Consider the following 14,818-nt stretch of genomic DNA (forward strand, 5'->3'; position numbering starts at 1 on the left):
CTCAAGTAAAGCAGAAAGCTTTTAGTATACACCTTTTGCACTCTTGTCAACGAAGCTGGGCTCTGTGAATGCTCACCCTACGCAAGAAAAGAGAACAGACTTTGCTGGTGACCTAAATATATCTCGCCTGATCGAGCACGATCGAGCTCTGAGTGAGCAGCTGTGCAATGGTCATCTTTACCAAAGGGGAGATGCTGCTTTTTCCAGTGTCACGCCCATGCTCTCAGGGCTGGAGGGAGGAGGGCTGCTTTTTGTTTTTACAGGCAAAAGGAAAGGCCCAGCCCTCAGAGCTTCTGCCAATGCAGATCCCAGCAGGTGCAAAATAAAGGCTCTCCCCCACCTTGCCAGCTGCAGATTGATCAGAAGACTGCTAGTCTAGTGTGTTGGGCCACTTTCTCTCTTCTGTGTATCGTCCCCTCTTATTACATAAACAGCATAAGAGGAATAAAGGAAGGAAGGAAGGAAGGAACAGTGTATCGCAAGCACCTTCCACCCTGATGTCAATGGGCCACCAACCTTCGGGATGAGGAGGAGACCTGTGAAGACAGTCAGAGCGTGCCGACTGAGGCATTCATTTGGCTCATACACCGACAAGGCTTTCAGCGGCAGGAACAAACTTCAGGAATAGGCATTCTTGGCCTCGAATCCTAAGGGGGGTGCAAACGCTGAGGACAATTCCGTCAAATGCTCAAAGGACCGTGGCTCGTTGGTCTAGGGGTATGATTCTCGCTTTGGGTGCGAGAGGTCCCGGGTTCAAATCCCGGAGGAGCCCAATCAAGGTGGTTAACTTGAGCTCCTTTTTTTTGTTTTTTCAATGTTATTTTCATTGGACAGACTCTCTGGTTTTCTCGGTAAGCAGTAGTCGATGAACAATTCACTTCCTGAACCTCTTTGCGTGCCATGTCCTTGCGACAAGCACTTTGTGTTCTCTGTTAGCTCTCAGTAACATTCCTTGATTTGCTTGTGAGTTTTGGCCGTCCGATCTCAAAGTGGAAATATGTCCTTCCCTCTGTATGCTGCATAGGCCCTCAGCTGGCATACTTGTATATGTGCGCCTGCTTGATAGGACGTATGTTTTAGGCTGGATTGTGTGAGCTTCAGGCGCAAGGCATTTGATTAGTCTTTAAGCAGGTCCACTTGCACTGCCCTTTGCACCTGTTCTCCCAGTCCCTACAAAGGTGAGCAAGCAGCTGTTTCTGTAGTGTAGTGGTTATCACGTTTGCCTCACACGCGAAAGGTCCCCGGTTCGAGACCGGGCAGAAACACTCTCTGCTGGCATTTTACACAAAATAGTTTTTTTCCCCTTTTGTCACACACAAATGTAAAGTATGAACTTATTTGCGTTCCCATGGAAATAGCATATGCTCTCAAGAGCTTGAGAAATACACTGGGAAGGAAAGCATCCTCACATGTATTCTGTATATGGGGCCAATAAAAAAATGCACGCGCTTGCATTTTGTGTATGTAATGTTGCAGAGCACAGAGAGGATTTATTTTCCCTACTGCTGGGTATTTGGGTCTCTGGGATCACAGTTGGGTCCGCTCCGTCCTCTGAAATGGTCCATATTAGTTACATAGGTTAGTGTACCAAAGAAATAATACATTTTCATATACAGCTTCTTCATTTCTGTGTTCTGAGGGATTACCAGTTGTAAGAAATGCACTTGCCGGTACAGTGATTCCCTGGCTTTCTCTGGCCCGAGAAAGCTTTTCCTCTGAAGTGGGAACAGAAGTTGGACTGTGTGATGTCACGTGTCCTGAGAAGCAGGGTCACGTGACAGACTGCCGCCGGATATGAGATAATAAAGGTATCACCGGAACTGGCGTCTCAACGCCAGTCCGGGTTTATGCAACTACATTGGCAGTCGTGTGAGTTATTGCTGCGCCGCCCCCGCGCACTGCGACTCCACCAGGGCCACACGCGCAGGCCGCATCTCCCAGCTGTCCTGCCTGCAGAAGCCTGCAGGTTTACACCACACTGGCGACGAGGCGGAAAGTGGATCGCGAGCCCCGAAAACAACGGCGGTTTTCGCGCCCACGGACCCGCGCCTACACATTCGCGGAGCCGACAAGATAACAACGCCGGCCCCGCCCACGATCAGGAACAACCTCCGGCAGCAGCGGAAAGCGGCCCCAGCAACCCAGGGCCCCAACGAGAAAAAAAAAAAAAAAAAAAAAAAAAATGTTTTTTCTCTCACATCTCAACAACAGCCCGGGAAACAACCTCTTTTATTCCTGGCAGCTACACCCAACATCAGATCACGACCTCACGACGTGAGAGAAGCAGGGACACAGGCCTGCCGAACCAAAGCGCCGCACGTGCGACCGCACGCTACAGGCCCACGCAGGCCCAACCACCGCCAAACAGTAAGCTACAACTCAACGCTGCAACGCCGCAGAACACAACATGTCCGACCCAACGTCCAGCCCGTCAGAGTCCGGCGCTAGGTCCACGTCGAGGAGGAGCCTCACCGAGGACCGTTCAGACCCCTCGCTAACCACGTTCATGCCACCCTTCGACCCGTTCACCAACGGAGCGGCCATTAGATGGGAAATATGGATACAACAATTCGAGATGCACCTCGACGCGAGAGACATCGCTGCGCCCAAGAAAATGCGCACCTTCCTCCTCCTCAACATAGGATCTGCCGCCCTGCGCCTGTTCAACGCCACGCCAAACAGAGGCAGCGATGCCAACTACGCAGCAGCAAAAGCCGCCCTTTCCAACATGTTCAAGCCGGACCTCAACCCCGACTACGAGCGGTTCCATTTCTGCATGGCGAGACAACGGGAGAAAGAGACAGTGGACAAGTTTCACGCTCGCCTCCGCGAAATGGCTGTGGGATGCGAATTTCCGGACGAAGAGTTCGCCATACGCCTCCAAATCATTAACGGCATCTCCTCTGAGAAACTGAGGAGAGCAATATTATCAGAGAAGAATGTACGACTATCACGCATCCTCGAGATGGCAAGACTCCGCGAGCAGACAGAAGAACAAGTAGCAGTCATGGAAGCTGCCATTCAGAGGCTTCCGATAGACAACACAGGACCAACGGAAGACATAGCAGCAATCTCCCGACACCAGGGCACCCGCCCGAAACAGAACCCGAGAGGGCAACCACCACAAAGGCGTGACCAATCGTGCAAGTGGTGCGGAGGCCCATGGCATAAAGGAGACTCCTGCCCAGCATGGGGATCAACATGCAAGAAATGCAACCGCCTGAATCACTACGCGGCAGTCTGCCTAAACCCACCGAACAAGAATGACCGTGACGCAGACCCGCGGCCATCACAAGAACCACGTAGGAGATTCGCACCCAAGGAAACCCGCCAATCAACGCGGAGAGGAAAAGCCAGGGCAGTCGACGAATCACAAAGGTCCCAAACCACGAGTGATAGCGACGAAAGCGACAGTGACTCATCCCCCGAAAGGCAAGGCAAAGAAAAGAGAAAGAAAGGGAAAAGACGCACACACCGAGTGCACCTAATATCAGCAGTGGACCCACGAAAATCACGACAAAAGAGGAGACCAACATGCACCATCCTCTCTGACGGAAGCCCACTGAAAGTCATCATCGACACCGGTGCCACAGTAAATGTCATGCCCGTGACAGAATTCAACAGTCTCAACCCCAAGCCAAAACTCCTCAAGAGGAAAGTCAGGCTATACGCCTATGGATCAAAGAAACCCCTGCCTGTGCGAGGATCATTCAAATCCGACTTCGCCCACAATAACACCAGCTGCAGAGCCCGCATATACGTGGTAGACGCCGGGTGTGAGACTCTCCTTAGCTGCAAGACAGCCGAAAAGCTAGAACTGATCCACTTCGCGTTCAGTACACAACACGATGAGCTGCATGACCTGCTAGGACGACACAAAAAGCTATTCCAAGGCATCGGACGCCTAAAAGGGAGAACGGTTAAGCTACACATAGACCCGACCATCGAACCCAAAGCAGTACGGCACAGGCGAATACCATTCCACCTGAGAGAAGCCGTAGAGAAAGAACTACTCAAGCTCGAAGACGCAGGGATCATCGAAAAGACGTCTGGACCAACCCCGTGGGTTTCACCGATGGTAGTAGCCCAGAAGCCAAAACAACCAGGCGCGGTAAGGATATGTATCGACATGCGGCTCCCCAACATAGCCATCGGCCGGGAACGCCATGTCACTCCCACCATTGACGAACTCATTGTAGACCTCACGGGCGCGACGATCTTTAGCAAGCTCGACCTCCGGTCCGGCTATCATCAACTAAAACTATCAAAAGAATCCAGATATATCACAACGTTTTCGTCCCATCTTGGCCTGATGCGGTACAAGAGACTCAACTTCGGAATATCATCGGCGGCAGAAGTTTTCCAGCATGAGATCAGGAAGGTCATCACAGGCCTCGCAGGAACCACTAACATCAGTGACGACATCCTCGTATATGCATCGAACAAGGACGACCACCACCAACGCCTTGCAGCAGTCCTGAGGAGACTCGAGGACGCCGGACTGACCCTCAACGCAGACAAATGCGAATTCAACAAAAAGGAACTCTGTTTCTTCGGATACATCTTCAGCGCAGCAGGAGTATCCCCAGACCCATCAAAAGTACAGGACATAAAAGAATTTGAACCACCAAAGTCAGCCTCGGAGGTGAGAAGTTTTATGGGGATGGCCACCTACTGCGCACGGTTCATCCCTGATCTCGCGAGCATCGCCAACCCACTCAGGGACCTAACAAAGAAAGACCGACAGTGGGAGTGGACAGAGGCCCATAAACAAGCCTTTCAACTGATAAAAGACTCCCTATCCGCCTCCACCACCATGGCGTTTTTCAACGTAGACCGACAGACCGAACTCCTTGTCGACGCCAGCCCAGTCGGCCTAGGGGCCGTGCTGACCCAAACAGACAAAGATGGCACAGTATTCCCAATCGCGTTTGCCAGTAGAGCCCTCACTAAACCAGAACTAAACTACGCACACATCGAAAAGGAAGCCCTGGCCATTCTGTGGGGATGTCGCCATTTTAAAGTCTACCTGCTAGGGAAACAAGCTAAAATTCTCACCGACCACAAACCGTTGGTCCCAATATTCAGAGGCTCCGCACCACACCCTCCTGCCCGCATTGAAAAATGGATGTTGCAGCTGCAACCCTACAACATCGCAATAGAATACCGCCCAGGATCAGACAACCCGGCAGACTACCTGTCCCGCCATCCGCGGCCAGCCACTGACAAGGAACAACACCACGCAACAAAAACAGACGAACACGTCTGCCAAGTGATAGCGTGCGCCCGGCCACGAGCAATGACACTGCAAGAAGTAATACAAGAAACTGCAGAAGACACGGTCCTGAAGCATACAACAGCAGCTATTCAGTCGGGCAACTGGAAGACATACCTCATGTCAATGTCTCACCGGACAACCGCAGCCCAAGCTAAACTCAGAGCGTTGTTCGGCATCAGGCATGAACTATCCGTAGCACCAGAAGGCGTGATACTGAAAGGTCACAGGATCGTATTGCCAGAATCCCTCGAGGCCAGGGCACTCAAGCTGGCCCACAGCGGACACCAAGGGATCGTCAAGTCAACCGCCTACTTAAAATCCCGGATGTGGATGCCGAACATGCACCAGAGAATGGCAGAAATCGTAGAATCCTGCACAGCATGCCAAGCATCACAGAGACCAGCAAACCCCGAACCTCTCAGCTGCGCCCCCCGAAGCACAAAACGATGGGAGGCCGTCAGTATGGACCACTGCACCATCGCCGGAGAGGGGTACCTGCTAGTAGTAATAGACAAATTCAGCAGATACCCAGAAGTAGAGCATGTAGCCTCGACAAACACCGAAACCACCATCCTCACACTAGAGAAGATATTCGCAACTCACGGCATTCCCAAGAAAATCAAAAGTGACAACGGCCCGTCGTTTGCCAGTCAGGAACTAAAAGAATTCTTCAAAGAGGTCAACGTCAAACACCAACGCATCACCCCGAGATGGCCTCAGGCAAACGGTGACGCAGAGCGTTTCATGGGATCACTGAACAAGATCATCAGGATCGCCAAGAATCAAGGACACCCCTGGCTAAAAGCTGTATTCCGATTTCTGAGGACACACCGTCAAACCCCTCACTCAGCCACAGGAGCCAGCCCAGCGGCCCTTATGTTTGGAGTTCCAATCCAAGCGGAGCTACCGATACACCCGGACTGGACAGCACCTGACCCAGACATCACCGAGATGGAAGCAAGACGAGAAAGACACAATGAGCGTGAAAGCGTCGCCCGACGAGCACAACACAGAGAAATAAACCCGGGGGACACAGTCCTCGTCCGGAACCGGGCAACACCGAAGAAAATGTCCTTAAACTTCGAAGCCCGCCCGTGGACTGTCACGACCACCAACCACAGCATGATCACAGCAACCCGAGGAAAAGAGACGGTGACCAGAAATATCTCCCACTTCAGGAAAGTACCGCAAGACATGTGGGAAGAGCAACAATCGCCCCAGAGATATGAAGTGGCACCCTCACCCCAAGCGCACGCACCGCAACAGACCACGGACGCACCGGAAGAAACTAATGGTGAAGAAGAAGCTGCCACGGAAGACGCGCCACGAGAAAGAAGCACCCGGTACTGCCTGAGAGACAAGCCCAGGCCGTCTTCCCGCCTTCAAGGATATGTCGTGAATGAGATATACCGAAGGGAACGGCAGCAAGGACCGAGACTCTCACCTATTCAGAAGTAAGACTCAAAGCCAGAGATTAAAGATTAAAAGAAGGGGGAAATTTTGACTCTAACTTGGGGAGGAATGTGATGTCACGTGTCCTGAGAAGCAGGGTCACGTGACAGACTGCCGCCGGATATGAGATAATAAAGGTATCACCGGAACTGGCGTCTCAACGCCAGTCCGGGTTTATGCAACTACATTGGCAGTCGTGTGAGTTATTGCTGCGCCGCCCCGGCGCACTGCGACTCCACCAGGGCCACGCGCGCAGGCCGCATCTCCCAGCTGTCCTGCCTGCAGAAGCCTGCAGGTTTACACCACAGACTGCTTCTGCTGAATTTCCTGAAAGCAGAGCTGGCGGGAGGAGGGACTTTTTGAGTGCTGGGAAAATTTGAGCTGGAAATTTGCATCGGCTGGACAGAGATTGCTTGGAGCAGCCAAAATATAATAACGGCCATGGCGCTCAAGTAAAGCAGAAAGCTTTTAGTATACACCTTTTGCACTCTTGTCAACGAAGCTGGGCTCTGTGAATGCTCACCCTACGCAAGAAAAGAGAACAGACTTTGCTGGTGACCTAAATATATCTCGCCTGATCGAGCACGATCGAGCTCTGAGTGAGCAGCTGTGCAATGGTCATCTTTACCAAAGGGGAGATGCTGCTTTTTCCAGTGTCACGCCCATGCTCTCAGGGCTGGAGGGAGGAGGGCTGCTTTTTGTTTTTACAGGCAAAAGGAAAGGCCCAGCCCTCAGAGCTTCTGCCAATGCAGATCCCAGCAGGTGCAAAATAAAGGCTCTCCCCCACCTTGCCAGCTGCAGATTGATCAGAAGACTGCTAGTCTAGTGTGTTGGGCCACTTTCTCTCTTCTGTGTATCGTCCCCTCTTATTACATAAACAGCATAAGAGGAATAAAGGAAGGAAGGAAGGAAGGAACAGTGTATCGCAAGCACCTTCCACCCTGATGTCAATGGGCCACCAACCTTCGGGATGAGGAGGAGACCTGTGAAGACAGTCAGAGCGTGCCGACTGGGGCATTCATTTGGCTCATACACCGACAAGGCTTTCAGCGGCAGGAACAAACTTCAGGAATAGGCATTCTTGGCCTCGAATCCTAAGGGGGGTGCAAACGCTGAGGACAATTCCGTCAAATGCTCAAAGGACCGTGGCTCGTTGGTCTAGGGGTATGATTCTCGCTTTGGGTGCGAGGGTTCAAATCCCGGACGAGCCCAATCAAGGTGGTTAACTTGAGCTCCTTTTTTTTGTTTTTTCAATGTTATTTTCATTGGACAGACACTCTGGTTTTCTCGGTAAGCAGTAGTCGATGAACAATTCACTTCCTGAACCTCTTTGCGTGCCATGTCCTTGCGACAAGCACTTTGTGTTCTCTGTTAGCTCTCAGTAACATTCCTTGATTTGCTTGTGAGTTTTGGCCGTCCGATCTCAAAGTGGAAATATGTCCTTCCCTCTGTACGCTGCATAGGCCCTCAGCTGGCATACTTGTATATGTGCGCATGCTTGATAGGACGTATGTTTTAGGCTGGATTGTGTGAGCTTCAGGCGCAAGGCATTTGATTAGTCTTTAAGCAGGTCCACTTGCACTGCCCTTTGCACCTGTTCTCCCAGTCCCTACAAAGGTGAGCAAGCAGCTGTTTCTGTAGTGTAGTGGTTATCACGTTCGCCTCACACGCGAAAGGTCCCCGGTTCGAGACCGGGCAGAAACACTCTCTGCTGGCATTTTATACAAAATAGTTTTTTTCCCCTTTTGTCACACACAAATGTAAAGTATGAACTTATTTGCGTTCCCATGGAAATAGCATATGCTCTCAAGAGCTTGAGAAATACACTGGGAAGGCAAGCATCCTCACATGTATTCTGTATATGGGGCCAATAAAAAAATGCACGCGCTTGCATTTTGTGTATGTAATGTTGCAGAGCACAGAGAGGATTTATTTTCCCTACTGCTGGGTATTTGGGTCTCTGGGATCACAGTTGGGTCCGCTCCGTCCTCTGAAATGGTCCATATTAGTTACATAGGTTAGTGTACCAAAGAAATAATACATTTTCATATACAGCTTCTTCATTTCTGTGTTCTGAGGGATTACCAGTTGTAAGAAATGCACTTGCCGGTACAGTGATTCCCTGGCTTTCTCTGGCCCGAGAAAGCTTTTCCTCTGAAGTGGGAACAGAAGTTGGACTGCTTCTGCTGAACTTCCTGAAAGCAGAGCTGGCGGGAGGAGGGACTTTTTGAGTGCTGGGAAAATTTGAGCTGGAAATTTGCATCGGCTGGACAGAGATTGCTTGGAGCAGCCAAAATATAATAACGGCCATGGCGCTCAAGTAAAGCAGAAAGCTTTTAGTATACACCTTTTGCACTCTTGTCAACGAAGCTGGGCTCTGTGAATGCTCACCCTACGCAAGAAAAGAGAACAGACTTTGCTGGTGACCTAAATATATCTCGCCTGATCGAGCACGATCGAGCTCTGAGTGAGCAGCTGTGCAATGGTCATCTTTACCAAAGGGGAGATGCTGCTTTTTCCAGTGTCACGCCCATGCTCTCAGGGCTGGAGGGAGGAGGGCTGCTTTTTGTTTTTACAGGCAAAAGGAAAGGCCCAGCCCTCAGAGCTTCTGCCAATGCAGATCCCAGCAGGTGCAAAATAAAGGCTCTCCCCCACCTTGCCAGCTGCAGATTGATCAGAAGACTGCTAGTCTAGTGTGTTGGGCCACTTTCTCTCTTCTGTGTATCGTCCCCTCTTATTACATAAACAGCATAAGAGGAATAAAGGAAGGAAGGAAGGAAGGAACAGTGTATCGCAAGCACCTTCCACCCTGATGTCAATGGGCCACCAACCTTCGGGATGAGGAGGAGACCTGTGAAGACAGTCAGAGCGTGCCGACTGGGGCATTCATTTGGCTCATACACCGACAAGGCTTTCAGCGGCAGGAACAAACTTCAGGAATAGGCATTCTTGGCCTCGAATCCTAAGGGGGGTGCAAACGCTGAGGACAATTCCGTCAAATGCTCAAAGGACCGTGGCTCGTTGGTCTAGGGGTAAGAGGTCCCGGGTTCAAATCCCGGACGAGCCCAATCAAGGTGGTTAACTTGAGCTCCTTTTTTTTGTTTTTTCAATGTTATTTTCATTGGACAGACTCTCTGGTTTTCTCGGTAAGCAGTAGTCGATGAACAATTCACTTCCTGAACCTCTTTGCGTGCCATGTCCTTGCGACAAGCACTTTGCGTTCTCTGTTAGCTCTCAGTAACATTCCTTGATTTGCTTGTGAGTTTTGGCCGTCCGATCTCAAAGTGGAAATATGTCCTTCCCTCTGTACGCTGCATAGGCCCTCAGCTGGCATACTTGTATATGTGCGCATGCTTGATAGGACGTATGTTTTAGGCTGGATTGTGTGAGCTTCAGGCGCAAGGCATTTGATTAGTCTTTAAGCAGGTCCACTTGCACTGCCCTTTGCACCTGTTCTCCCAGTCCCTACAAAGGTGAGCAAGCAGCTGTTTCTGTAGTGTAGTGGTTATCACGTTCGCCTCACACGCGAAAGGTCCCCGGTTCGAGACCGGGCAGAAACACTCTCTGCTGGCATTTTACACAAAATAGTTTTTTTCCCCTTTTGTCACACACAAATGTAAAGTATGAACTTATTTGCGTTCCCATGGAAATAGCATATGCTCTCAAGAGCTTGAGAAATACACTGGGAAGGCAAGCATCCTCACATGTATTCTGTATATGGGGCCAATAAAAAAATGCACGCGCTTGCATTTTGTGTATGTAATGTTGCAGAGCACAGAGAGGATTTATTTTCCCTACTGCTGGGTATTTGGGTCTCTGGGATCACAGTTGGGTCCGCTTCGTCCTCTGAAATGGTCCATATTAGTTACATAGGTTAGTGTACCAAAGAAATAATACATTTTCATATACAGCTTCTTCATTTCTGTGTTCTGAGGGATTACCAGTTGTAAGAAATGCACTTGCCGGTACAGTGATTCCCTGGCTTTCTCTGGCCCGAGAAAGCTTTTCCTCTGAAGTGGGAACAGAAGTTGGACTGCTTCTGCTGAACTTCCTGAAAGCAGAGCTGGCGGGAGGAGGGACTTTTTGAGTGCTGGGAAAATTTGAGCTGGAAATTTGCATCGGCTGGACAGAGATTGCTTGGAGCAGCCAAAATATAATAACGGCCATGGCGCTCAAGTAAAGCAGAAAGCTTTTAGTATACACCTTTTGCACTCTTGTCAACGAAGCTGGGCTCTGTGAATGCTCACCCTACGCAAGAAAAGAGAACAGACTTTGCTGGTGACCTAAATATATCTCGCCTGATCGAGCACGATCGAGCTCTGAGTGAGCAGCTGTGCAATGGTCATCTTTACCAAAGGGGAGATGCTGCTTTTTCCAGTGTCACGCCCATGCTCTCAGGGCTGGAGGGAGGAGGGCTGCTTTTTGTTTTTACAGGCAAAAGGAAAGGCCCAGCCCTCAGAGCTTCTGCCAATGCAGATCCCAGCAGGTGCAAAATAAAGGCTCTCCCCCACCTTGCCAGCTGCAGATTGATCAGAAGACTGCTAGTCTAGTGTGTTGGGCCACTTTCTCTCTTCTGTGTATCGTCCCCTCTTATTACATAAACAGCATAAGAGGAATAAAGGAAGGAAGGAAGGAAGGAACAGTGTATCGCAAGCACCTTCCACCCTGATGTCAATGGGCCACCAACCTTCGGGATGAGGAGGAGACCTGTGAAGACAGTCAGAGCGTGCCGACTGGGGCATTCATTTGGCTCATACACCGACAAGGCTTTCAGCGGCAGGAACAAACTTCAGGAATAGGCATTCTTGGCCTCGAATCCTAAGGGGGGTGCAAACGCTGAGGACAATTCCGTCAAATGCTCAAAGGAACGTGGCTCGTTGGTCTAGGGGTATGATTCTCGCTTTGGGTGCGAGAGGTCCCGGGTTCAAATCCCGGACGAGCCCAATCAAGGTGGTTAACTTGAGCTCCTTTTTTTTGTTTTTTCAATGTTATTTTCATTGGACAGACTCTCTGGTTTTCTCGGTAAGCAGTAGTCGATGAACAATTCACTTCCTGAACCTCTTTGCGTGCCATGTCCTTGCGACAAGCACTTTGTGTTCTCTGTTAGCTCTCAGTAACATTCCTTGATTTGCTTGTGAGTTTTGGCCGTCCGATCTCAAAGTGGAAATATGTCCTTCCCTCTGTACGCTGCATAGGCCCTCAGCTGGCATACTTGTATATGTGCGCATGCTTGATAGGACGTATGTTTTAGGCTGGATTGTGTGAGCTTCAGGCGCAAGGCATTTGATTAGTCTTTAAGCAGGTCCACTTGCACTGCCCTTTGCACCTGTTCTCCCAGTCCCTACAAAGGTGAACAAGCAGCTGTTTCTGTAGTGTAGTGGTTATCACGTTCGCCTCACACGTGAAAGGTCCCTGGTTCGAGACCGGGCAGAAACACTCTCTGCTGGCATTTTATACAAAATAGTTTTTTTCCCCTTTTGTCACACACAAATGTAAAGTATGAACTTATTTGCGTTCCCATGGAAATAGCATATGCTCTCAAGAGCTTGAGAAATACACTGGGAAGGCAAGCATCCTCACATGTATTCTGTATATGGGGCCAATAAAAAAATGCACGCGCTTGCATTTTGTGTATGTAATGTTGCAGAGCACAGAGAGGATTTATTTTCCCTACTGCTGGGTATTTGGGTCTCTGGGATCACAGTTGGGTCCGCTCCGTCCTCTGAAATGGTCCATATTAGTTACATAGGTTAGTGTACCAAAGAAATAATACATTTTCATATACAGCTTCTTCATTTCTGTGTTCTGAGGGATTACCAGTTGTAAGAAATGCACTTGCCGGTACAGTGATTCCCTGGCTTTCTCTGGCCCGAGAAAGCTTTTCCTCTGAAGTGGGAACAGAAGTTGGACTGCTTCTGCTGAACTTCCTGAAAGCAGAGCTGGCGGGAGGAGGGACTTTTTGAGTGCTGGGAAAATTTGAGCTGGAAATTTGCATCGGCTGGACAGAGATTACTTGGAGCAGCCAAAATATAATAACGGCCATGGCGCTCAAGTAAAGCAGAAAGCTTTTAGTATACACCTTTTGCACTCTTGTCAACGAAGCTGGGCTCTGTGAATGCTCACCCTACGCAAGAAAAGAGAACAGACTTTGCTGGTGACCTAAATATATCTCGCCTGATCGAGCACCATCGAGCTCTGAGTGAGCAGCTGTGCAATGGTCATCTTTACCAAAGGGGAGATGCTGCTTTTTCCAGTGTCACGCCCATGCTCTCAGGGCTGGAGGGAGGAGGGCTGCTTTTTGTTTTTACAGGCAAAAGGAAAGGCCCAGCCCTCAGAGCTTCTGCCAATGCAGATCCCAGCAGGTGCAAAATAAAGGCTCTCCCCCACCTTGCCAGCTGCAGATTGATCAGAAGACTGCTAGTCTAGTGTGTTGGGCCACTTTCTCTCTTCTGTGTATCGTCCCCTCTTATTACATAAACAGCATAAGAGGAATAAAGGAAGGAAGGAAGGAAGGAACAGTGTATCGCAAGCACCTTCCACCCTGATGTCAATGGGCCACCAACCTTCGGGATGAGGAGGAGACCTGTGAAGACAGTCAGAGCGTGCCGACTGGGGCATTCATTTGGCTCATACACCGACAAGGCTTTCAGCGGCAGGAACAAACTTCAGGAATAGGCATTCTTGGCCTCGAATCCTAAGGGGGGTGCAAACGCTGAGGACAATTCCGTCAAATGCTCAAAGGACCGTGGCTCGTTGGTCTAGGGGTATGATTCTCGCTTTGGGTGCGAGAAGTCCCGGGTTCAAATCACGGACGAGCCCAATCAAGGTGGTTAACTTGAGCTCCTTTTTTTTGTTTTTTCAATGTTATTTTCATTGGACAGACTCTCTGGTTTTCTCGGTAAGCAGTAGTCGATGAACAATTCACTTCCTGAACCTCTTTGCGTGCCATGTCCTTGCGACAAGCACTTTGTGTTCTCTGTTAGCTCTCAGTAACATTCCTTGATTTGCTTGTGAGTTTTGGCCGTCCGATCTCAAAGTGGAAATATGTCCTTCCCTCTGTACGCTGCATAGGCCCTCAGCTGGCATACTTGTATATGTGCGCATGCTTGATAGGACGTATGTTTTAGGCTGGATTGTGTGAGCTTCAGGCGCAAGTCATTTGATTAGTCTTTAAGCAGGTCCACTTGCACTGCCCTTTGCACCTGTTCTCCCAGTCCCTACAAAGGTGAGCAAGCAGCTGTTTCTGTAGTGTAGTGGTTATCACGTTCGCCTCACACGCGAAAGGTCCCGGTTCGAGACCGGGCAGTAACACTCTCTGCTGGCATTTTACACAAAATAGTTTTTTTCCCCTTTTGTCACACACAAATGTAAAGTATGAACTTATTTGCGTTCCCATGGAAATAGCATATGCTCTCAAGAGCTTGAGAAATACACTGGGAAGGCAAGCATCCTCACATGTATTCTGTATATGGGGCCAATAAAAAAATGCACGCGCTTGCATTTTGTGTATGTAATGTTGCAGAGCACAGAGAGGATTTATTTTCCCTACTGCTGGGTATTTGGGTCTCTGGGATCACAGTTGGGTCAGCTCCGTCCTCTGAAATGGTCCATATTAGTTACATAGGTTAGTGTACCAAAGAAATAATACATTTTCATATACAGCTTCTTCATTTCTGTGTTCTGAGGGATTACCAGTTGTAAGAAATGCACTTGCCGGTACAGTGATTCCCTGGCTTTCTCTGGCCCGAGAAAGCTTTTCCTCTGAAGTGGGAACAGAAGTTGGACTGCTTCTGCTGAACTTCCTGAAAGCAGAGCTGGCGGGAGGAGGGACTTTTTGAGTGCTGGGAAAATTTGAGCTGGAAATTTGCATCGGCTGGACAGAGATTGCTTGGAGCAGCCAAAATATAATAACGGCCATGGCGCTCAAGTAAAGCAGAAAGCTTTTAGTATACACCTTTTGCACTCTTGTCAACGAAGCTGGGCTCTGTGAATGCTCACCCTACGCAAGAAAAGAGAACAGACTTTGCTGGTGACCTAAATATATCTCGCCTGATCGAGCACGATCGAGCTCTGAGTGAGCAGCTGTGC

General features: G+C 49.7%; 6 non-coding genes across 6 annotated transcripts; all 6 read left to right on the plus strand.

Annotated features, from left to right (window-relative positions):
• The first annotated feature begins 700 nt into the window (after nucleotides 1–700).
• On the plus strand, nucleotides 701–772 carry TRNAP-UGG (transfer RNA proline (anticodon UGG)). The gene has a single exon. It is a non-coding gene; the product is annotated as a tRNA-Pro (tRNA).
• A 420-nt stretch (nucleotides 773–1,192) lies between these two features.
• Nucleotides 1,193–1,265, plus strand: TRNAV-CAC (transfer RNA valine (anticodon CAC)). Its single transcript has one exon. It is a non-coding gene; the product is annotated as a tRNA-Val (tRNA).
• A 7,096-nt stretch (nucleotides 1,266–8,361) lies between these two features.
• Nucleotides 8,362–8,434, plus strand: TRNAV-CAC (transfer RNA valine (anticodon CAC)). The gene has a single exon. It is a non-coding gene; the product is annotated as a tRNA-Val (tRNA).
• Nucleotides 8,435–10,217: 1,783 nt separating this feature from the next.
• Nucleotides 10,218–10,290, plus strand: TRNAV-CAC (transfer RNA valine (anticodon CAC)). The gene has a single exon. It is a non-coding gene; the product is annotated as a tRNA-Val (tRNA).
• Nucleotides 10,291–11,601: 1,311 nt separating this feature from the next.
• Nucleotides 11,602–11,673, plus strand: TRNAP-UGG (transfer RNA proline (anticodon UGG)). The gene has a single exon. It is a non-coding gene; the product is annotated as a tRNA-Pro (tRNA).
• Nucleotides 11,674–12,093: 420 nt separating this feature from the next.
• Nucleotides 12,094–12,166, plus strand: TRNAV-CAC (transfer RNA valine (anticodon CAC)). The gene has a single exon. It is a non-coding gene; the product is annotated as a tRNA-Val (tRNA).
• The last annotated feature ends 2,652 nt before the right edge of the window (nucleotides 12,167–14,818 follow it).

The sequence above is a fragment of the Ambystoma mexicanum genome, chromosome 2q (assembly GCF_040938575.1).
Source record: "Ambystoma mexicanum isolate Mex_15411 chromosome 2q, UKY_AmexF1_1, whole genome shotgun sequence".
NCBI lineage: Eukaryota > Metazoa > Chordata > Amphibia > Caudata > Ambystomatidae > Ambystoma > Ambystoma mexicanum.